The sequence below is a fragment of the Salmo salar genome, chromosome ssa12, assembly GCF_905237065.1.
Source record: "Salmo salar chromosome ssa12, Ssal_v3.1, whole genome shotgun sequence".
NCBI classification, from domain to species: Eukaryota; Metazoa; Chordata; class Actinopteri; order Salmoniformes; family Salmonidae; genus Salmo; species Salmo salar.
In genome coordinates this window covers 4,612,501-4,638,236 of record NC_059453.1, presented here as the reverse complement: position 1 = coordinate 4,638,236, position 25,736 = coordinate 4,612,501, and the positions used below count along the sequence as shown (strand labels likewise).

General features: G+C 52.5%; 1 protein-coding gene across 1 annotated transcript in view; it reads right to left on the bottom strand.

Annotated features, from left to right (window-relative positions):
• Positions 1-25,736, bottom strand: part of LOC106563992 (glutamate receptor ionotropic, NMDA 2A) — a 428,098-nt gene that overhangs the window by 177,286 nt on the left and 225,076 nt on the right. The gene's annotated exons all lie outside the window — the stretch shown is intronic.

The following is a 25,736-nucleotide window of genomic DNA, read 5'->3' as shown; positions in this document are numbered from 1 at the left end:
CTGTACGACCCAAAAGGACAAGGACCCCACCGACTGTAAGACCCAAAGGACAAGGACCCCACCGACTGTAAGACACAAAAGGACAAGGACCCACCGACTGTAAGACCAAAAAGGACAAGGACCCCACCGACTGTAAGACCCAAGAGGACAAGGACCCCACCGATTGTAAGACCCAAAAGGACAAGGACCCCCCCGACTGTAAGACCAAAAAGGACAAGGCCTCACCGACTGTAAGACCCAAAAGGACAAGGACCCCACCGACTGTAAGACCCAAAGGACAAGGACCCCACCGACTGTAAGACACAAAAGGACAAGGACCCCACGGACTGTAAGACCAAAAAGGACAAGGACCCCACCGACTGTAAGACCCAAGAGGACAAGGACCCCACCGACTGTAAGACCCAAAAGGACAAGGACCCCACCGACTGTAAGACATAAAAGGACAAGGCCTCACCAACTGTAAGACCCAAAAGGACGGGGACCCCACCGACTGTAAGACCCAAAAGGTCAAGGACCCCACCAACAGTAAGACCCAAAAGGGCGACACCACCGACTGTAAGACCCAAAAGGACGACCCCACCGACTGTAAGACACAAAAGGATGACCCCACCAACTGTAAGACCCAAAAGGATGAGACCACCGATTGTAAGACCCAAAAGGACCACCCAACCGACTTTAAGACCCAAAAGGACAAGGACCCCACCGACTGTAAGACCCAAAAGGACGACCCCACCGACTGTAAGACCCAAAAGGACGACCCCACCAAATGTAAGACCCAAAAGGATGACCCCACCGACTGTAAGACCCAAAAGGACAAGGACCCCACCGACTGTAAGACCCAAAAGGTCAAGGACCCCACAGACTGTAAGACCCAAAAGGATGACCCCACCAACTGTAAGACCCAATAGAGTCACCCCACCGACTGTAAGACCCAAAAGGACGACCCCACCGACTGTAAGACCCAAAAGGACGACCCACCGACTGTTAGACCCAAAAGGATGACCCCACCAACAGTAAGACCCAAAAGGGCGACCCCACCGACTGTAAGACCCAAAAGGACGACCCCACCGACTGTAAGACACAAAAGGATGACCCCACCAACTGTAAGACCCAAAAGGATGACCCCACCGACTGTAAGACCCAAAAGGACAAGGACCCCACCTACTGTAAGACCCAAAAGGACAAGGACCCCACCGACTCTAAGACCCAAAAGGATGACCTCACCAACAGTAAGACCCAAAAGGGCGACCCCACCGACTGTAAGACCCAAAAGGACAAGGACCCCACCGACTGTAAGACCCAAAATAACGAACCCACCGACTGTAACACCCAAAAGGACAAGGACCCCACCGACTGTAAGACCCAAAAGGACGACCCCACCGACTGTAAGACCCATAAGGACAAGGACCCCATCGACTGTACGACCCAAAAGGACAAGGACCCCACCGACTGTAAGACCCAAAAGGACAAGGACAACACCGACTGTAAGACACAAAAGGACAAGGACCCCACCGACTGTAAGACCAAAAAGGACAAGGACCCCACCGACTGTAAGACCCAAAAGGAAAGGGCCCCACCGACTTTAAGACCCAAAAGGACAAGGACCCCATCGACTGTAAGACCCAAAAGGACGACTCCACCGACTGTAAGACCCAAAAGGACGACCCCACCGAATGTAAGACCCAAAAGGATGACCTCACCGACTGTAAGACCCAAAAGGTCAAGGACCCCACCTACTGTAAGACCCAAAAGGTCAAGGACCCCACCGACTGTAAGACCCAAAAGGACAAGGACCCCACCGACTCTAAGACCCAAAAGGATGACCCCACCAACAGTAAGACCCAAAAGGGCGATCCCACCGACTGTAAGTCCCAAAAGGACAAGGACCCCACCGACTGTAAGACCCAAAAGGACGACCCCAAAGACTGTAAGACCCATAAGGACAAGGACCCCATCGACTGTACGACCCAAAAGGACAAGGACCCCACCGACTGTAAGACCCAAAGGACAAGGACCCCACCGACTGTAAGACACAAAAGGACAAGGACCCCACCGATTGTAAGACCCAAAAGGACAAGGACCCCACCGACTGTAAGACCAAAAGGACAAGGCCTCACCGACTGTAAGACCCAAAAGGACAAGGACCCCACCGACTGTAAGACCCAAAGGACAAGGACCCCACCGACTGTAAGACACAAAAGGACAAGGACCTCACCGACTGTAAGACCAAAAAGGACAAGGACCCCACCGACTGTAATACCCAAGAGGACAAGGACCCCACCAACTGTAAGACCCAAAAGGACAAGGACCCCACCGACTGTAAGACCAAAAAGGACAAGGCCTCACCGACTGTAAGACCCAAAAGGACCACCCCACCGACTGTAAGAGCCAAAAGGACAAGGACCCCACCGACTGTAAGACCAAAAAGGACAAGGACCCCACCGACTGTAAGACCAAAAAGGACAAGGACCCCACCGACTGTAAGACCAAAAAGGACAAGGCCCCACTGACTGTAAGCCCCAAAAGGACAAGGACCCCACCAACTGTAAGACCAAAAAGGACAAGGCCTCACCGACTGTAAGACCCAAAAGGACAAGGACCCCACCGACTGTAAGACCCAAAAGGTCAAGGACCCCACAGACTGTAAAACCCAAAAGGATGACCCCACCAACTGTAAGACCCAAAAGAGTCACCCCACCGACTGTAAGACCCAAAAGGACGACCCCACCGACTGTAAGACCCAAAAGGACGACCCACCGACTGTTAGGCCCAAAAGGATGACCCCACCAACAGTAAGACCCAAAAGGGCGACCCCACCGACTGTAAGACCCAAAAGGACGACCCCACCGACTGTAAGACACAAAAGGATGACCCCACCAACTGTAAGACCCAAAAGGACGAGACCACCGACTGTAAGACCCAAAAGGACCACCCCACCGACTTTAAGACCCAAAAGGACAAGGACCCCACCGACTGTAAGACCCAAAAGGACGACCCCACCGAATGTAAGACCCAAAAGGATGACCCCACCGACTGTAAGACCCAAATGGACAAGGACCCCACCTACTGTAAGACCCAAAAGGACAAGGACCCCACCGACTCTAAGACCCAAAAGGATGACCTCACCAACATTAAGACCCAAAAGGGCACCCCCACCGACTGTAAGACCCAAAAGGACAAGGACCCCACCGACTGTAAGACCCAAAATAACGACCCCACCGACTGTAAGACCCAAAAGGACAAGGACCCCACCGACTGTAAGACCCAAAAGGACAAGGACCCCATCGACTGTACGACCCAAAAGGACAAGGACCCCACCGACTGTAAGACCCAAAAGGACAAGGACAACACCGACTGTAAGACACAAAAGGACAAGGACCCCACCGACTGTAAGACCAAAAAGGACAAGGACCCCACCTACTGTAAGACCCAAAAGGACAAGGACCCCACCGACTGTAAGACCCAAAAGGAAAGGGCCCCACCGACTTTAAGACCCAAAAGGACAAGGACCCCATCGACTGTAATACCCAAAAGGACGACCCCACCGACTGTAAGACCCAAAAGGACGACCCCACCGAATGTAAGACCCAAAAGGATGACCTCACCGACTGTAAGACCCAAAAGGACAAGGACCCCACCTACTGTAAGACCCAAAAGGTCAAGGACCCCACCGACTGTAAGACCCAAAAGGACAAGGACCCCACCGACTCTAAGACCCAAAAGGATGACCCCACCAACAGTAAGACCCAAAAGGGCAATCCCACCGACTGTAAGACCCAAAAGTACAAGGACCCCACCGACTGTAAGACCGAAAAGGACGACCCCACCGACTGTAAGACCCATAAGGACAAGGACCCGATCGACTGTACGACCCAAAAGGACAAGGACCCCACCGACTGTAAGACCCAAAGGACAAGGACCCCACCGACTGTAAGACACAAAAGGACAAGGACCCACCGACTGTAAGACCAAAAAGGACAAGGACCCCAACGACTGTAAGACCCAAGAGGACAAGGACCCCACCGACTGTAAGACCCAAAAGGACAAGGACCCCACCGACTGTAAGACCAAAAAGGACAAGGACCCCACCGACTGTAAGACCCAAAGGACAAGGACCCCACCGAATGTAAGACCCAAAAGGACAAGGACCCCACCGACTGTAAGACCAAAAAGGACAAGGCCTCACCGACTGTAAGACCCAAAAGGACAAGGACCCCACCGACTGTAAGACCCAAAAGGTCAAGGACCCCACCGACTGTAAGACCCAAAAGGATGACCCCACCGACTGTAAGACCCAAAAGGACGACCCCACCGACTGTAAGACCCAAAAGGACGACCCACCGACTGTTAGACCCAAAAGGATGACCCCACCAACAGTAAGACCCAAAAGGGCGACCTCACCGACTGTAAGACCCAAAAAGACGACCCCACCGACTGTAAGACACAAAAGGATGACCCCACTAACTGTAAGACCCAAAGGACGAGACCACCGACTGTAAGACACAAAAGGACAAGGACCTCACCGACTGTAAGACCAAAAAGGACAAGGACCCCACCGACTGTAATACCCAAGAGGACAAGGACCCCACCAACTGTAAGACCCAAAAGGACAAGGACCCCACCGACTGTAAGACCAAAAAGGACAAGGCCTCACCGACTGTAAGACCCAAAAGGACAAGGACCCCACCGACTGTAAGACCCAAAAGGTCAAGGACCCCACCGACTGTAAGACCCAAAAGGATGACCCCACCGACTGTAAGACCCAAAAGGACGACCCCACCGACTGTAAGGCCCAAAAGGACGACCCACCGACTGTTAGACCCAAAAGGATGACCCCACCAACAGTAAGACCCAAAAGGGCGACCTCACCGACTGTAAGACCCAAAAAGACGACCCCACCGACTGTAAGACACAAAAGGATGACCCCACTAACTGTAAGACCCAAAGGACGAGAGCACCGACTGTAAGACACAAAAGGACCACCCCACCGACTGTAAGAGCCAAAAGGACAAGGACCCCACCGACTGTAAGACCAAAAAGGACAAGGACCCCACCGACTGTAAGACCAAAAAGGACAAGGACCCCACCGACTGTAAGACCAAAAAGGACAAGGCCCCACTGACTGTAAGCCCCAAAAGGACAAGGACCCCACCAACTGATAAGACCAAAAAGGACAAGGCATCACCGACTGTAAGACCCAAAAGGACAAGGACCCCACCGACTGTAAGACCCAAAAGGTCAAGGACCCCACAGACTGTAAAACCCAAAAGGATGACCCCACCAACTGTAAGACCCAAAAGAGTCACCCCACCGACTGTAAGACCCAAAAGGACGACCCCACCGACTGTAAGACCCAAAAGGACGACCCACCGACTGTTAGGCCCAAAAGGATGACCCCACCAACAGTAAGACCCAAAAGGGCGACCCCACCGACTGTAAGACCCAAAAGGACGACCCCACCGACTGTAAGACACAAAAGGATGACCCCACCAACTGTAAGACCCAAAAGGACGAGACCACCGACTGTAAGACCCAAAAGGACCACCCCACCGACTTTAAGACCCAAAAGGACAAGGACCCCACCGACTGTAAGACCCCAAAGGACGACCCCACCGAATGTAAGACCCAAAAGGATGACCCCACCGACTGTAAGACCCAAATGGACAAGGACCCCACCTACTGTAAGACCCAAAAGGACAAGGACCCCACCGACTCTAAGACCCAAAAGGATGACCTCACCAACAGTAAGACCCAAAAGGGCACCCCCACCGACTGTAAGACCCAAAAGGACAAGGACCCCCCTGACTGTAAGACCCAAAAGGACAAGGACCCCACCGACTGTAAGACCCAAAAGGACAAGGACCCCACCGACTGTAAGACTCAAAAGGACAAGGACCCCACCGACTGTAACACCCAAAAGGACAAGGACCCCACCGACTGTAAGACCAAAAAGGACAAGGACCCCACCGACTGTAAGCCCCAAAAGCACAAGGACCCCATCGACTGTAAGACCAAAAAGGACTAGGCCCAACCGACTGTAAGACCTAAAAGGACAAGGACCCCACCTACTGTAAGACCCAAAAGGTCAAGGACCCCACCGACTGTAAGACCCAAAAGGACAAAGACCCCACCGACTGTAAGACCCAAAAGGACGACACCAACGACTCTAAGACCCAAAAGGATGACCCCACCAACAGTAAGACCCAAAAGGGCGACCCCACCGACTGTAAGACTCAAAAGGACAAGGACCCCACCGACTGTAAGACTCAAAAGGACAAGGACGCCAACGACTGTAAGACCCAAAAGGACAAGGACCCCACCGACTGTAAGACCAAAAATGAGAAGGACCCCACCGACTGTAAGCCCCAAAAGGACAAGGACCCCACCGACTGTAAGACCAAAAAGGACTAGGCCCAACCGACTGTAAGACCTAAAAGGACAAGGACCCCAACTACTGTAAGACCCAAAAGGTCAAGGACCCCACCGACTGTAAGACCCAAAAGGACAAAGACCACACTGACTGTAAGACCCAAAAGGATGACACCAACGACTCTAAGACCCAAAGGATGACCCCACCAACAGTAAGACCCAAAAGGGCGACCCCACCGACTGTAAGACCCAAAAGGACAAGGACTCCACCGACTGTAAGACCCAAAAGGACTACCTCACCGACTGTAAGACCCATAAGGACAAGGACCCCATCGACTGTACGACCCAAAAGGACAAGGACCCCACCGACTGTAAGACCCAAAAGGACAAGGACCCCACCGACTGTAAGACACAAAAGGACAAGGACCCCACCGACTGTAAGACCCAAAAGGACAAGGACCCCACCGACTGTAAGACCAAAAAGGACAAGGCCTCACCGACTGTAAGACCCAAAAGGACAAGGACCCCACCGACTGTAAGACCCAAAAGGTCAAGGACCCCACCGACTGTAAGACCCAAAAGGATGACCCCACCGACTGTAAGACCCAAAAGGACGACCCCACCGACTGTAAGACCCAAAAGGACGACCCACCGACTGTTAGACCCAAAAGGATGACCCCACCAACAGTAAGACCCAAAAGGGCGACCTCACCGACTGTAAGACCCAAAAAGACGACCCCACCGACTGTAAGACACAAAAGGATGACCCCACTAACTGTAAGACCCAAAGGACGAGACCACCGACTGTAAGACCCAAAAGGACCACCCCACCGACTGTAAGACCCAAAAGGACAAGTACCCCCCTGACTGTAAGACCCAAAAGGACAAGGACCCCACCGACTGTAAGACCCAAAAGGACAAGGACCCCACCGACTGTAAGACCAAAAAGGACAAGGACCCCACCGACTGTAAGACCAAAAAGGACAAGGCCCCACTGACTGTAAACCCCAAAAGGACAAGGACCCCACCAACTGTAAGACCAAAAAGGACAAGGCCTCACCGACTGTAAGACCCAAAAGGACAAGGACCCCACCGACTGTAAGACCCAAAAGGTCAAGGACCCCACAGACTGTAAGACCCAAAAGGATGACCCCACCAACTGTAAGACCCAAAAGAGTCACCCCACCGACTGTAAGACCCAAAAGGACGACCCCACCGACTGTAAGACCCAAAAGGACGACCCACCGACTGTTAGGCCCAAAAGGATGACCCCACCAACAGTAAGACCCAAAAGGGCGACCCCACCGACTGTAAGACCCAAAAGGACGACCCCACCGACTGTAAGACACAAAAGGATGAACCCACCAACTGTAAGACCCAAAAGGACGAGACCACCGACTGTAAGACCCAAAAGGACCACCCCACCGACTTTAAGACCCAAAAGGACAAGGACCCCACCGAATGTAAGACCCAAAAGGACGACCCCACCGACTGTAAGACCCAAAAGGACGACCCCACCGAATGTAAGACCCAAAAGGATGACCCCACCGACTGTAAGACCCAAAAGGACAAGGACCCCACCGACTGTAAGACCCAAAAGGACAAGGACCCCACCGACTCTAAGACCCAAAAGGATGACCTCACCAACAGTAAGACCCAAAAGGGCACCCCCACCGACTGTAAGACCCAAAAGGACAAGGACCCCACCGACTGTAAGACCCAAAAGGACGAACCCACCGACTGTAAGACCCATAAGGACAAGGACCCCATCGACTGTACGACCCAAAAGGACAAGGACCCCACCGACTGTAAGACCCAAAAGGACAAGGACAACACCGACTGTAAGAAACAAAAGGACAAGGACCCCACCGACTGTAAGACCAAAAGGACAAGGACCCCACCGACTGTAAGACCAAAAACGGACAAGGACCCCACCGACTGTAAGACCCAAAAGGAAAGGGCCCCACCGACTTTAAGACCCAAAAGGACAAGGACCCCATCGACTGTAAGACCCAAAAGGACGACCCCACCGACTGTAAGACCCAAAAGGACGACCCCACCGAATGTAAGACCCAAAAGGATGACCTCACCGACTGTAAGACCCAAAAGGACAAGGACCCCACCTACTGTAAGACCCAAAAGGTCAAGGACCCCACCGACTGTAAGACCCAAAAGGACAAGGACCGCACCGACTGTAAGACCGAAAAGGACGACCCCACCGACTGTAAGACCCATAAGGACAAGGACCCCATCGACTGTACGACCCAAAAGGACAAGGACCCCACCGACTGTAAGACCCAAAGGAAAAGGACCCCACCGACTGTAAGACCAAAAAGGACAAGGCCTCATCGACTGTAAGACCCAAAAGGACAAGGACCCCACCGACTGTAAGACCCAAAGGACAAGGACCCCACCGACTGTAAGACCCAAAAGGACGACACCAACGACTCTAAGACCCAAAAGGATGACCCCACCAACAGTAAGACCCAAAAGGGCGACCCCACCGACTGTAAGACTCAAAAGGACAAGGACCCCACCGACTGTAAGACACAAAAGGACAAGGACCCCACCGACTGTAAGACCAAAAAGGACAAGGACCCCACCGACTGTAAGACCCAAGAGGACAAGGACCCCACCGACTGTAAGACACAAAAGGACAAGGACCCCACCGACTGTAAGACCAAAAAGGACAAGGCCTCACCGACTGTAAGACCCAAAAGGACAAGGACCCCACCGACTGTAAGACCCAAAAGGTCAAGGACCCCACCGACTGTAAGACCCAAAAGGATGACCCCACCGACTGTAAGACCCAAAAGGACGACCCCACCGACTGTAAGACCCAAAAGGACGACCCACCGACTGTTAGACCCAAAAGGATGACCCCACCAACAGTAAGACCCAAAAGGGCGAACTCACCGACTGTAAGACCCAAAAAGACGACCCCACCGACTGTAAGACACAAAAGGATGACCCCACTAACTGTAAGACCCAAAGGACGAGACCACCGACTGTAAGACCCAAAAGGACCACCCCACCGACTGTAAGACCCAAAAGGACAAGTACCCCCCTGACTGTAAGACCCAAAAGGACAAGGACCCCACCGACTGTAAGACCCAAAAGGACAAGGACCCCACCGACTGTAAGACCAAAAGGACAAGGACCCCACCGACTGTAAGACTCAAAAGGACAAGGACCCCACCGACTGTAAGACCCAAAAGGACAAGGACCCCACCGACTGTAAGACCAAAAGGACAAGGACCCCACCGACTGTAAGCCCCAAAAGCACAAGGACCCCACCGACTGTAAGACCAAAAAGGACTGGGCCCAACCGACTGTAAGACCTAAAAGGACAAGGACCCCACCTACTGTAAGACCCAAAAGGTCAAGGACCCCACCGACTGTAAGACCCAAAAGGACAAAGACCCAACCGACTGTAAGACCCAAAAGGACGACACCAACGACTCTAAGACCCAAAAGGATGACCCCACCAACAGTAAGACCCAAAAGGGCGACCCCACCAACTGTAAGACCAAAAAGGACAAGGCCCCACCGACTGTAAGACCCAAAAGGACGACCCCACCGACTGTAAGACACAAAAGGATGACCCCACCAACTGTAAGACCCAAAAGGGCGAGCCCACCGACTGTAAGACCCAAAAGGACGACACCACCGACTGTAAAACACAAAAGGACAAGGACCCCACCGACTGTAAGACCCAAAAGGACAAGGACCCCACCGACTGTAAGACCCAAAAGGACAAGGACCCCACCGACTGTAAGACCAAAAGGACAAGGACCCAACCGACTGTGAGACCCAAAATGTCAAGGATCCCACCGACTGTAAGACCCAAAAGGACAAGACCACCGACTGTAAGACCCAAAAGGATGACCCCACACTGAAGACCCACCGACTGTAAGACCCAAAAGGACAAGGACCCAGAAACCGCACCGACTGTAAGACCCAAAAGGATGACCCCACCAACTGTAAGACCCAAAAGGACAAGGAACCCTCCGACTGAAAGACCCAAAAGGACGACAACACCGACTGTAAGACCCAAAAGGACGACCCCACCGACTGTAAGACCCAAAAGGACAAGGACCCCACCGACTTTAAGACCTAAAAGGACAAGGACCCCACCGACTTTAAGACCCAAAAGGACGACCCCACCGACTGTAAGACCCAAAAGGACAGGGCCCCAACGACTGTAAGCCCCAAAAGGACAAGGACCCCACCAACTGTAAGACCAAAAAGGACAAGGCCCCACCGACTGTAAGACCCAAAAGGACGACCCCACCGACTGTAAGACACAAAAGGATGACCCCACCAACTGTAAGACCCAAAAGGGCGAGCCCACCGACTGTAAGACCCAAAAGTACGACCCCACCGACTGTAAGACCCAAAAGGACAAGGACCCCCCTGACTGTAAGACCCAAAAGGACAAGGACCCCACCGACTGTAAGACCCAAAAGGACAAGGACCCCACCGACTGTAAGACCAAAAAGGACAAGGACCCCACCGACTGTAAGACCAAAAAGGACAAGGACCCCACCGACTGTAAGACCAAAAAGGACAAGGCCTCACCGACTGTAAGACCCAAAAGGACAAGGACCCCACCGACTGTAAGACAAAAAAGGTCAAGGACCCCACAGACTGTAAGACCCAAAAGGATGACCCCACCAACTGTAAGACCCAAAAGAGTCACCCCACCGACTGTAAGACCCAAAAGGACGACCCCACCGACTGTAAGACCCAAAAGGACGACCCACCGACTGTTAGGCCCAAAAGGATGACCCCACCAACAGTAAGACCCAAAAGGGCGACCCCACCGACTGTAAGACCCAAAAGGACGACCCCACCGACTGTAAGACACAAAAGGATGAACCCACCAACTGTAAGACCCAAAAGGAAAGGGCCCCACCGACTTTAAGACCCAAAAGGACAAGGACCCCATCGACTGTAAGACCCAAAAGGATGACCCCACCGACTGTAAGACCCAAAAGGACGACCCCACCGAATGTAAGACCCAAAAGGATGACCTCACCGACTGTAAGACCCAAAAGGACAAGGACCCCACCTACTGTAAGACCCAAAAGGTCAAGGACCCCACCGACTGTAAGACCCAAAAGGACAAGGACCCCACCGACTCTAAGACCCAAAAGGATGACCTCACCAACAGTAAGACCCAAAAGGGCACCCCCACCGACTGTAAGACCCAAAAGGACAAGGACCCCACCGACTGTAAGACCCAAAAGGACGAACCCACCGACTGTAAGACCCATAAGGACAAGGACCCCATCGACTGTACGACCCAAAAGGACAAGGACCCCACCGACTGTAAGACCCAAAAGGACAAGGACAACACCGACTGTAAGAAACAAAAGGACAAGGACCCCACCGACTGTAAGACCAAAAAGGACAAGGACCCCACCGACTGTAAGACCAAAAACGGACAAGGACCCCACCGACTGTAAGACCCAAAAGGAAAGGGCCCCACCGACTTTAAGACCCAAAAGGACAAGGACCCCATCGACTGTAAGACCCAAAAGGACGACCCCACCGACTGTAAGACCCAAAAGGACGACCCCACCGAATGTAAGACCCAAAAGGATGACCTCACCGACTGTAAGACCCAAAAGGACAAGGACCCCACCTACTGTAAGACCCAAAAGGTCAAGGACCCCACCGACTGTAAGACCCAAAAGGACAAGGACCCCACCGACTCTAAGACCCAAAAGGATGACCCCACCAACAGTAAGACCAAAAAGGGCGATCCCACCGACTGTAAGACCCAAAAGGACAAGGACCCCACCGACTGTAAGACCGAAAAGGACGACCCCACCGACTGTAAGACCCATAAGGACAAGGACCCCATCGACTGTACGACCCAAAAGGACAAGGACCCCACCGACTGTAAGACCCAAAGGAAAAGGACCCCACCGACTGTAAGACACAAAAGGACAAGGACCCCTTGACTGTAAGACCAAAAAGGACAAGGACCCCACCGACTGTAAGACCCAAGAGGACAACGACCCCACCGACTGTAAGACCCAAAAGGACAAGGACCCCACCGACTGTAAGACCTAAAAGGACAAGGACCCCATCGACTGTAAGACCCAAAAGGACAAGGACCCCACCGACTGTAAGACCCAAAAGGACAAGGCCCAACCGACTGTGAGACCCAAAATGACAAGGATCCCACCGACTGTAAGACCCAAAAGGACAACCCCACCGACTTTAAGACCCAAAAGGATGACCCCACCAACTGTAAGACCCAAAAGGACAAGGACCCCACCGACTTTAAGACCCAAAAGGACAAGGACCCCACCGACTTTAAGACCCAAAAGGACGACCCCAACGACTGTAAGACCCAAAAGGACAGGGCCCCAACGACGGTAAGACCCCAAAAGGACAAGGACCCAACCGACTGTAAGACCAAAAAGGACAAGGCCCCACCGACTGTAAGACCCAAAAGGACGACCCCACCGACTGTAAGACACAAAAGGAAGGACCCCACCGACTGAAAGACCCAAAAGGGCGAGCCCACCGACTGTAAGACCCAAAAGGACGACCCCACCGACTGTAAGACCCAAAAGGACAAGGACCCCCCGACTGTAAGACCCAAAAGGACAAGGACCCCACCGACTGTAAGACCCAAAAGGACAAGGACCCCACCGACTGTAAGACCAAAAAGGACAAGGACCCCACCGACTGTAAGCCCAAAAAGGACAAGGACCCCACCGACTGTAAGACCCAAAAGGACAAGGCCCCACCGACTGTAAGACCCAAAAGGACAAGGACCCCACCGACAGTAAGACCAAAAAGGTCAAGGACCCCACAGACTGTAAGACCCAAAAGGATGACCCCACCAACTGTAAGACCCAAAAGAGTCGACCCCACCGACTGTAAGACCCAAAAGGACGACCCCACCGACTGTAAGACCCAAAAGGACAGACCCCACCGACTGTTAGGCCCAAAAGGATGACCCCACCAACAGTAAGACCCAAAAGGGCGACCCCACCGACTGTAAGACCCAAAAGGACGACCCCACCGACTGTAAGACCCAAAAAGGATGAACCCACCAACTGTAAGACCCAAAAGGAAAGGGCCCCACCGACTTTAAGACCCAAAAGGACAAGGACCCCATCGACTGTAAGACCCAAAAGGATGACCCCACCGACTGTAAGACCCAAAAGGACGACCCCACCGAATGTAAGACCCAAAAGGATGACCTCACCGACTGTAAGACCCAAAAGGACAAGGACCCCACCTACTGTAAGACCCAAAAGGTCAAGGACCCCACCGACTGTAAGACCCAAAAGGACAAGGACCCCACCGACTCTAAGACCCAAAAGGATGACCTCACCAACAGTAAGACCCAAAAGGGCACCCCCACCGACTGTAAGACCCAAAAGGACAAGGACCCCACCGACTGTAAGACCCAAAAGGACGAACCCACCGACTGTAAGACCCATAAGGACAAGGACCCCATCGACTGTACGACCCAAAAGGACAAGGACCCCACCGACTGTAAGACCCAAAAGGACAAGGACAACACCGACTGTAAGAAACAAAAGGACAAGGACCCCACCGACTGTAAGACCAAAAAGGACAAGGACCCCACCGACTGTAAGACCCAAAACGGACAAGGACCCCACCGACTGTAAGACCCAAAAGGAAAGGGCCCCACCGACTTTAAGACCCAAAAGGACAAGGACCCCATCGACTGTAAGACCCAAAAGGATGACCCCACCGACTGTAAGACCCAAAAGGACGACCCCACCGAATGTAAGACCCAAAAGGATGACCTCACCGACTGTAAGACCCAAAAGGACAAGGACCCCACCTACTGTAAGACCCAAAAGGTCAAGGACCCCACCGACTGTAAGACCCAAAAGGACAAGGACCCCACCGACTCTAAGACCCAAAAGGATGACCCCACCAACAGTAAGACCAAAAAGGGCGATCCCACCGACTGTAAGACCCAAAAGGACAAGGACCCCACCGACTGTAAGACCGAAAAGGACGACCCCACCGACTGTAAGACCCATAAGGACAAGGACCCCATCGACTGTACGACCCAAAAGGACAAGGACCCCACCGACTGTAAGACCCAAAGGAAAAGGACCCCACCGACTGTAAGACACAAAAGGACAAGGACCCACCGACTGTAAGACCAAAAAGGACAAGGACCCCACCGACTGTAAGACCCAAGAGGACAACGACCCCACCGACTGTAAGACCCAAAAGGACAAGGACCCCACCGACTGTAAGACCAAAAAGGACAAGGCCTCACCGACTGTAAGACCCAAAAGGACAAGGACCACACCGACTGTAAGACCCAAAGGACAAGGACCCCACCGACTGTAAGACCCAAAAGGACGACACCACCAACAGTAAGACCCAAAAGGGCGACCCCACCGACTGTAAGACTCAAAAGGACAAGGACCCCACCGACTGTAAGACACAAAAGGACAAGGACCCCACCGACTGTAAGACCAAAAAGGACAAGGACCCCACCGACTGTAAGACCCAAGAGGACAAGGACCCCACCGACTGTAAGACACAAAAGGACAAGGACCCCACCGACTGTAAGACCAAAAAGGACAAGGCCTCACCGACTGTAAGACCCAAAAGGACAAGGACCCCACCGACTGTAAGACCCAAAAGGTCAAGGACCCCACCGACTGTAAGACCCAAAAGGATGACCCCACCGACTGTAAGACCCAAAAGGACGACCCCACCGACTGTAAGACCCAAAAGGACGACCCACCGACTGTTAGACCCAAAAGGATGACCCCACCAACAGTAAGACCCAAAAGGGCGAACTCACCGACTGTAAGACCCAAAAAGACGACCCCACCGACTGTAAGACACAAAAGGATGACCCCACTAACTGTAAGACCCAAAGGACGAGACCACCGACTGTAAGACCCAAAAGGACCACCCCACCGACTGTAAGACCCAAAAGGACAAGTACCCCCCTGACTGTAAGACCCAAAAGGACAAGGACCCCACCGACTGTAAGACCCAAAAGGACAAGGACCCCACCGACTGTAAGACCAAAAAGGACAAGGACCCCACCGACTGTAAGACTCAAAAGGACAAGGACCCCACCGACTGTAAGACCCAAAAGGACAAGGACCCCACCGACTGTAAGACCAAAAAGGACAAGGACCCCACCGACTGTAAGCCCCAAAAGCACAAGGACCCCACCGACTGTAAGACCAAAAAGGACTAGGCCCAACCGACTGTAAGACCTAAAAGGACAAGGACCCCACCTACTGTAAGACCCAAAAGGTCAAGGACCCCACCGACTGTAAGACCCAAAAGGACAAAGACCCAACCGACTGTAAGACCCAAAAGGACGACACCAACGACTCTAAGACCCAAAAGGATGACCCCACAACAGTAAGACCCAAAAGGGCGACCCCACCAACTGTAAGACCAAAAAGGACAAGGCCCCACCGACTGTAAGACCCAAAAGGACGACCCCACCGACTGTAAGACACAAAAGGATGACCCCACCAACTGTAAGACCCAAAAGGGCGAGCCCACCGACTGTAAGACCCAAAAGGACGACACCACCGACTGTAAAACACAAAAGGACAAGGACCCCCCTGACTGTAAGACCCAAAAGGACAAGGACCCCACCGACTCTAAGACCCAAAAGGACAAGGACCCCACCGACTGTAAGACCAAAAAGGACAAGGACCCCACCGACTGTAAGACCAAAAAGGACAAGGCCCAACCGACTGTGAGACCCAAAATGACAAGGATCCCACCGACTGTAAGACCCAAAAGGACAACCCCACCGACTTTAAGACCCAAAAGGATGACCCCACCAACTGTAAGACCCAAAAGGGCGATCCCACCGACTGTAAGACCCAAAAGGACAAGGACCCCACCGACTGTAAGACCCAAAAGGACGACTCCAACAACTGTAAGACCCAAAAGGACGACCCCACCGAAGGTAAGACCCAAAAGGACAAGGACCCAACCGACTGTAAGACCGAAAAGGACGACCCCACCGACTCTAAGACCCAAAAGGATGACCCCACCAACTGTAAGACCCAAAAGGACAAGGAACCCACCGACTGAAAGACCCAAAAGGACGACACCACCGACTGTAAGACCCAAAAGGACGACCCCACCGACTGTAAGACCCAAAAGGACAAGGACCCCACCGACTTTAAGACCTAAAAGGACAAGGACCCCACCGACTTTAAGACCCAAAAGGACGACCCCACCGACTGTAAGACCCAAAAGGACAGGGCCCCAACGACTGTAAGCCCCAAAAGGTCAAGGACCCCACCGACTGTAAGACCCAAAAGGACAAGGACCCCACCGACTCTAAGATCCAAAAGGATGACCCCACCAACAGTAAGACCCAAAAGGACAAGGCCCAACCGACTGTAAGACCCAAAAGGACAAGGATCCCACCTACTGTAAGACCCAAAAGGTCAAGGACCCCACCGACTGTAAGACCCAAAAGGACAAGGACCCCACCGACTCTAAGACCCAAAAGGATGACCCCACCAACAGTAAGACCCAAAAGGACATGGACCCCACCGACTGTAAGACCAAAAAGGACAAGGACCCCACCAACTGTAAGACCAAAAAGGACAAGGCCCCACCGACTGTAAGACCCAAAAGGACGACCCCACCGACTGTAAGACACAAAAGGATGACCCCACCAACTGTAAGACCCAAAAGGGCGAGCCCACCGACTGTAAGACCCAAAAGTACCACCCCACCGACTGTAAGACCCAAAAGGACAAGGACCCCCCTGACTGTAAGACCCAAAAGGACAAGGACCCCACCGACTGTAAGACCCAAAAGGACAAGGACCCCACCGACTGTAAGACCAAAAAGGACAAGGACCCCACCGACTGTAAGACCAAAAAGGACAAGGCCCAACCGACTGTAAGACCCAAAAGGACAAGGATCCCACCTACTGTAAGACCCAAAAGGTCAAGGACCCCACCGACTGTAAGACCCAAAAGGACAAGGACCCCACCGACTCTAAGACCCAAAAGGATGACCCCACCAACAGTAAGACCCAAAAGGACAAGGCCCAACCGACTGTAAGACCCAAAAGGACAAGGATCCCACCTACTGTAAGACCCAAAAGGTCAAGGACCCCACCGACTGTAAGACCCAAAAGGACAAGGACCCCACCGACTCTAAGACCCAAAAGGATGACCCCACCAACAGTAAGACCCAAAAGGACATGGACCCCACCGACTGTAAGACCAAAAAGGACCTCACCGACTGTAAGACCCAAAAGGACAAGGACCCCACCGACTGTAAGACACAAAAGGACAAGGACCCCACCGACTGTAAGACGAAAAAGGACAAGGAACCCACCGACTGTAAGACCCAAGAGGACAAGGACCCCACCGACTGTAAGACCCAAAAGGACAAGGACCCCACCGACTGTAAGACCAAAAAGGACAAGGCCCCACCTACTGTAAGCACCAAAAGGACAAAGACCCCACCGACTGTAAGCCCCAAAAGGACAAGGACCCCACCGACTGTAAGACCAAAAAGGACAAGGCCTCACCGACTGTAAGACCCAAAAGGACAAGGACCCCACCGACTGTAAGACCCAAAAGGTCAAGGACCCCACCGACTGTAAGACCCAAAAGGATGACCCCACCAACTGTAAGACCCAAAAGAGTGACCCCACCGACTGTAAGACCCAAAAGGACAAGGACCCCACCGAATGTAAGACCCAAAAGGATGACCCCACCGACTGTAAGACCCAAAAGGACAAGGACCCCACCTACTGTAAGACCCAAAAGGTCAAGGACCCCACCGACTGTAAGACCCAAAAGGACAAGGACCCCACCAACTCTAAGACCCAAAAGGATGACCTCACCAACAGTAAGACCTAAAAGGGCGACCCCACCGACCGTAAGACACAAAAGGACAAGGACCCCACCGACTGTAAGATCAAAAAGGACAAGGACCCCACCGACTGTAAGACCCAAGAGGACAAGGACCCCACCGACTGTAAGACCCAAAAGGACAAGGACCCCACCGACTGTAAGACCAAAAAGGACAAGGCCCCACCGACTGTAAGACCCAAAAGGACAAGGACCCCACCGACTGTAAGACCCAAAAGGACAAGGACCCCACCGACTGTAAGACCCAAAAGGACGACCCCACCGACTGTAAGACCCAAAAGGACGACCCCACCGACTGTAAGACCCAGAAGGACAAGGACCCCACCGACTGTAAGACCCAAAAGGACAAGGACCCCACCGACTGTAAGACCCAAAAGGACGACCCCACCGACTGTAAGACCCAAAAGTACAAGGACCCCATCAACTGTAAGACCCAAAAGGACGACCCCACCGACTGTAAGACCCAAAAGGATGACCCCACCTACTGTAAGACACAAAAGGGCGACCCCACCGACTGTAAGACCCAGAAGGACAAGGACCCCACTGACTGTAAGACCCAAAAGGACGACCCCACCGACTGTAAGACCCAAAAGGACAACCCCACCGACTGTAAGACCCAAAAGGACAAGGACCCCACCGACTGTAAGACCCAAAAGGACAAGGACCCCACCGACTGTAAGACTAAAAAGGACAAGGGCCCCTAAACAGTAAGACCCAAATGGGCGATCCCACCGACTGTAAGAACCAAAAGGACAAGGACCCCACCGACTGTAAGACCCAAAAGGACGACCCCACCGACTGTAAGACCCAAAAGGACGACCCCACTGACTGTAAGACGCAAAAGGACAAGGACCCCACCGACTGTAAGACCCAAAAGGACAAGGAACCCACCGACTGTAAAACGAAAAAGGACAAGGACCCCACCGAATGTAAGACCCAAAAGGTCAAGGACCCCACCGACTGAAAGACCCAAAAGGACGACCCACCAACTGTAAGACCCAAAAGGGCAAGGACCCCACCGACTGTAAGACCCAAAAGGACAAGGACCCCACCGACTGAAAGACCCAAAAGGACGACCCCACCGACTGTAAGACCCAAAAGGACAAGGACCCCACCGACTGTAAGACTAAAAAGGACAAGGACCCCTAAACAGTAAGACCCAAATGGGCGATCCCACCGACAGTAAGACCCAAAAGGACGACACCACCAACTGTAAGACCCAAAAGGACGACCCCACTGACTGTAAGACGCAAAAGGACAAGGACCCCACCGACTGTAAGACCCAAAAGGACAAGGAACACACCGACTGTAAAACGAAAAAGGACAAGGACCCCACCGAATGTAAGACCCAAAACGTCAAGGACCCCACCGACTGTAAGACGAAAAAGGACAAGGACCCCTAAACAGTAAGACCCAAATGGGCGATCCCACCGACTGTAAGAACCAAAAGGACAAGGACCCCACCGACTGTAAGACCCAAAAGGACGACCCCACCGGCTGTAAGACCCAAAAGGACGACCCCACTGACTGTAAGACGCAAAAGGACAAGGACCCCACCGACTGTAAGACCCAAAAGGACAAGGAACCCACCGACTGTAAAACGAAAAAGGACAAGGACCCCACCGAATGTAAGACCCAAAAGGTCAAGGACCCCACCGACTGAAAGACCCAAAAGGACGACCCACCAACTGTAAGACCCAAAAGGGCAAGGACCCCACCGACTGTAAGACCCAAAAGGACAAGGACCCCACCGACTGAAAGACCCAAAAGGACGACCCCACCGACTGTAAGACCCAAAAGGACGACCCCACCGACTGTAAGACCCAAAAGGACGACCCCACCGACTGTAAGACCCAAAAGGACGACCCCACCTACTGTAAGACCCAAAAGGGCAACCCCACTGACTGTAAGACCCAAAAGGACAAGGACCCCACCGACTGTAAGACCATAAAGGACAAGGACCCCACCAACTCTAAGACCCAAAAGGACAAGGAACCCACCGACTGTAAGACCCAAAAGGACAAGGACCCCACCAACTGTAAGACCAAAAAGGACAAGGACACCACCGACTGTAAGACCCAAAAGGACAAGGACCCCACCGACTGTAAGACCCAAAAGGACAAGGAACCCACCGAATGTAAGACGAAAAAGGACAAGGACCCCTAAACAGTAAGACCCAAATGGGCGATCCCACCGACTGTAAGAACCAAAAGGACAAGGACCCCACCGACTGTAAGACCCAAAATGACGGCCCCAACGACTGTAAGACCCAAAAGGACGACCCCACTGACTGTAAAACGAAAAAGGACAAGGCCCCCACCGAATGTAAGACCCAAAAGGTCAAGGACCCCACCGACTGAAAGACCCAAAAGGACGACCCCACCGACTGTAAGACCCGAAAGGACAAGGACCCCACCGACTGTAAGACTAAAAAGGACAAGGACCCCTAAACAGTAAGACCCAAATGGGCGATCCCACCGACAGTAAGACCCAAAAGGACGACACCATCAACTGTAAGACCCAAAAGGACGACCCCACTGACTGTAAGACGCAAAAGGACAAGGACCCCACCGACTGTAAGACCCAAAAGGACAAGGAACACACCGACTGTAAAACGAAAAAGGACAAGGACCCCACCGAATGTAAGACCCAAAACGTCAAGGACCCCACCGACTGAAAGACCCATAAGGACGACCCCACCAACTGTAAGACCCAAAAGGGAAAGGACCCCACCGACTGTAAGACCCAAAAGGACAAGGACCCCACCGACTGAAAGACCCAAAAGGACGACCCCACCGACTGTAAGACCCAAAAGGACGACCCCACCGACTGTAAGACCCAAAAGGACGACCCCACCGACTGTAAGACCCAAAAGGACGACCCCACCTACTGTAAGACCCAAAAGTGCAACCCCACTGACTGTAAGACCCAAAAGGACAAGGACCCCACCGACTGTAAGACCATAAAGGACAAGGACCCCACCGACTCTAAGACCCAAAAGGACAAGGAACCCACCGACTGTAAGACCCAAAAGGACAAGGACCCCACCAACTGTAAGACCAAAAAGGACAAGGACACCACCGACTGTAAGACCCAAAAGGACAAGGACCCCACCGACTGTAAGACCCAAAAGGACAAGGAACCCACCGAATGTAAGACGAAAAAGGACAAGGACCCCTAAACAGTAAGACCCAAATGGGCGATCCCACCGACTGTAAGAACCAAAAGGACAAGGACCCCACCGACTGTAAGACCCAAAATGACGGCCCCACCGACTGTAAGACCCAAAAGGACGACCCCACTGACTGTAAAACGAAAAAGGACAAGGCCCCCACCGAATGTAAGACCCAAAAGGTCAAGGACCCCACCGACTGAAAGACCCAAAAGGACGACCCCACCGACTGTAAGACCCGAAAGGACAAGGACCCCACCGACTGTAAGACTAAAAAGGACAAGGACCCCTAAACAGTAAGACCCAAATGGGCGATCCCACCGACAGTAAGACCCAAAAGGACGACACCACCAACTGTAAGACCCAAAAGGACGACCCCACTGACTGTAAGACGCAAAAGGACAAGGACCCCACCGACTGTAAGACCCAAAAGGACAAGGAACACACCGACTGTAAAACGAAAAAGGACAAGGACCCCACCGAATGTAAGACCCAAAACGTCAAGGACCCCACCGACTGAAAGACCCAAAAGGACGACCCCACCAACTGTAAGACCCAAAAGGGCAAGGACCCCACCGACTGTAAGACCCAAAAGGACAAGGACCCCACCGACTGAAAGACCCAAAAGGACGACCCCACCGACTGTAAGACCCAAAAGGACGACCCCACCGACTGTAAGACCCAAAAGGACGACCACACCAACTGTAAGACCCAAAAGGACGACCCCACCGACTGTAAGACCCAAAAGGACAAGGACCCCACCGACTGTAAGACCCAAAAGGACAACCCCACCGACTGTAAGACCCAAAAGGACAACCCCACCGACTGTAAGACCCAAAAGGACAAGGACCCCACCGACTGTAAGACCATAAAGGACAAGGAACCCACCGACTGTAAGACCCAAAAGGACAAGGACCCCACCAACTGTAAGACCAAAAAGGACAAGGACACCACCGACTGTAAGACCCAAAAGGACAAGGACCCCACCGACTGTAAGACCCAAAAGGACAAGGACCCCACCGACTGTAAGACCCAAAAGGACAAGGACCCACCGACTGTAAGACCCAAATGGGCGATCCCACCGACTGTAAGAACCAAAAGGACAAGGACCCCACCGACTGTAAGACCCAAAAGGACGGCCCCACCGACTGTAAGACCCAAAAGGACGACCCCACTGACTGTAAAACGAAAAAGGACAAGGCCCCCACCGAATGTAAGACCCAAAAGGTCAAGGACCCCACCGACTGAAAGACCCAAAAGGACGACCCCACCGACTGTAAGACCCAAAAGCGCAAGGACCCCACCGACTGTAAGACCCAAAAGGACAAGGACCCCACCGACTGAAAGACCCAAAAGGACGACCCCACCGACTGTAAGACCCAAAAGGACGACCCCACCGACTGTAAGACCCAAAAGGACATGGACCCCACCGACTGTAAGACCCAAAAGGACAAGGACCCCATTGACTGTAAGACCCAAAAACACAAGGAACCCACCGACTGTAAGACGAAAAAGGACAAGGACCCCTAAACAGTAAGACCCAAATGGGCGATCCCACCGACTGTAAGAACCAAAAGGACAAGGACCCCACCAACTGTAAGACCCAAAAGGACGACCCCACCGACTGTAAGACCCAAAAGGACGACCCCACTGACTGTAAAACGAAAAAGGACAAGGCCCCCACCGAATGTAAGACCCAAAAGGTCAAGGACCCCACCGACTGAAAGACCCAAAAGGACGACCCCACCGACTGTAAGACCCAAAAGGGCAAGGACCCCACCGACTGTAAGACCCAAAAGGACAAGGACCCCACCGACTGAAAGACCCAAAAGGACGACCCCACCGACTGTAAGACCCAAAAGGACGACCCCACCGACTGTAAGACCCAAAAGGACAAGGACCCCACCAACTGTAAGACCCAAAAGGATGACCCCACCAACGGTAAGACCCAAAAGTACAAGGACCCCACCGACTGTAAGACCTAAAAGGACAAGGACCCCACCGACTGTAAGACCCAAAAGGACAAGGACCCCACCGACTGTAAGACCCAAAAGGGCAGCCCCACCGACTGTAAGACCCAAAAGGATGACCCCACCGACTGTAAGACCCAAAAGGACTGGTCTGATGAGAACGCCTCAGAAATTGAACAGCTCAATGACACCAAGCGGGGAACCTTTTGTGCCTGGAAAAACGATATCAACTGCAGGGCCAAAAGAGAAGCTCCCGCCACAGTGAAGGCAGATGTCCAACGCCGGGTGAGGGAACTAAAAAAACACATGGTAAACAGAAAAGGCCCTGTAGAGTGGTGCTGAAACAGAACCCTTCAAGTTGGACACGAGTTAAAACAGGGCTGTATCATTGCACCCACCCTGTTTTCAATTTTCATCGCTGCCATTCCTCCAACTCAAAGGTGAAAATCTGCCTCGGGGAGTCCAAATCCCGTACGGAACAGACTCTTCAACCTGAACAGATTCAAAGGCCAAGAGCAAAAACCACCAACACTTCCGTTGTGGAGGTCCAGTAATGCAGATGATAACGCCATCCCTGCCCACTGAGAAGAGGACCTTCAGTGCATCCTGGATGCTTCCGCCAAGGCACACATGTTCCTGGGTCTGGTCCTACACATAAAAATGACCCAAATCCTTCAGTTTTTAGTCATTTAGCAGATGCTCTTATCCAGAGATACTTACACTAGTGAGAGCACACATTTTCATACTTCTTTCATACTGGTCCCCCCATGGGAATTGAACCGATAACCCTGGCGTTTGCAAGGGCTATGCTCTACTAAATTAGCTACAGGGGAGTTCACCAACCACCGCCTGACAAAAATACACCAGCCCCAGCAATACATGTTGACAATACCACTCCTGAACACGTGGACCACTTTCCCTACCTTGGCAATCCTTTTCTCCTCCAAAGCCGACACTGACGTGGAAATACACCACCGCCTAAAGCTGTGCCAGTGGAGCCTTATCGGAAAAGTGTCTATGAGGACCGCCACATCAAGACCAGAACTAGACTCCTGGTTTACAGAGCAGACAACCTATAGACTAACCTCTAAACACCACATAAACCTCTCCAGCTGGGAGGAGAACCTATAGACTAACATCTAAACACCACATAAACCTCTCCAGCTGGGAGGAGAACCTATAGACTAACCTCTAAACACCACATAAACCTCTCCAGCTGGGAGGACAACCTATAGACTAACCTCTAAACACCACATAAACCTCTCCAGCTGGGAGGACAACCTATAGACTAACCTCTAAACACCACATAAACCTCTCCAGCTGGGAGGAGAACCTATAGACTAACCTCTAAACACCACATAAACCTCTCCAGCTGGGAGGACAACCTATAGACTAACCTCTAAACACCACATAAACCTCTCCAGCTGGGAGGACAACCTATAGACTAACCTCTAAACACCACATAAACCTCTCCAGCTGGGAGGACAACCTATAGACTAACCTCTAAACACCACATAAACCTCTCCAGCTGGGAGGAGAACCTATAGACTAACCTCTAAACACCACATAAACCTCTCCAGCTGGGAGGAGAACCTATAGACTAACCTCTAAACACCACATAAACCTCTCCAGCTGGGAGGACAACCTATAGACTAACCTCTAAACACCACATAAACCTCTCCAGCTGGGAGGACAACCTATAGACTAACCTCTAAACACCACATAAACCTCTCCAGCTGGGAGGAGAACCTATAGACTAACCTCTAAACACCACATAAACCTCTCCAGCTGGGAGGAGAACCTATAGACTAACCTCTAAACACCACATAAACCTCTCCAGCTGGGAGGACAACCTATAGACTAACCTCTAAACACCACATAAACCTCTCCAGCTGGGAGGATAACCTATAGACTAACCTCTACACACCACATAAACCTCTCCAGCTGGGAGGAGAACCTATAGACTAACCTCTACACACCACATAAACCTCTCCAGCTGGGAGGACAACCTATAGACTAACCTCTAAACACCACATAAACCTCTCCAGCTGGGAGGAGAACCTATAGACTAACCTCTACACACCACATAAACCTCTCCAGCTGGGAGGAGAACCTATAGACTAACCTCTACACACCACATAAACCTCTCCAGCTGGGAGGAGAACCTATAGACTAACCTCTAAACACCACATAAACCTCTCCAGCTGGGAGGACAACCTATAGACTAACCTCTAAACACCACATAAACCTCTCCAGCTGGGAGGAGAACCTATAGACTAACCTCTAAACACCACATAAACCTCTCCAGCTGGGAGG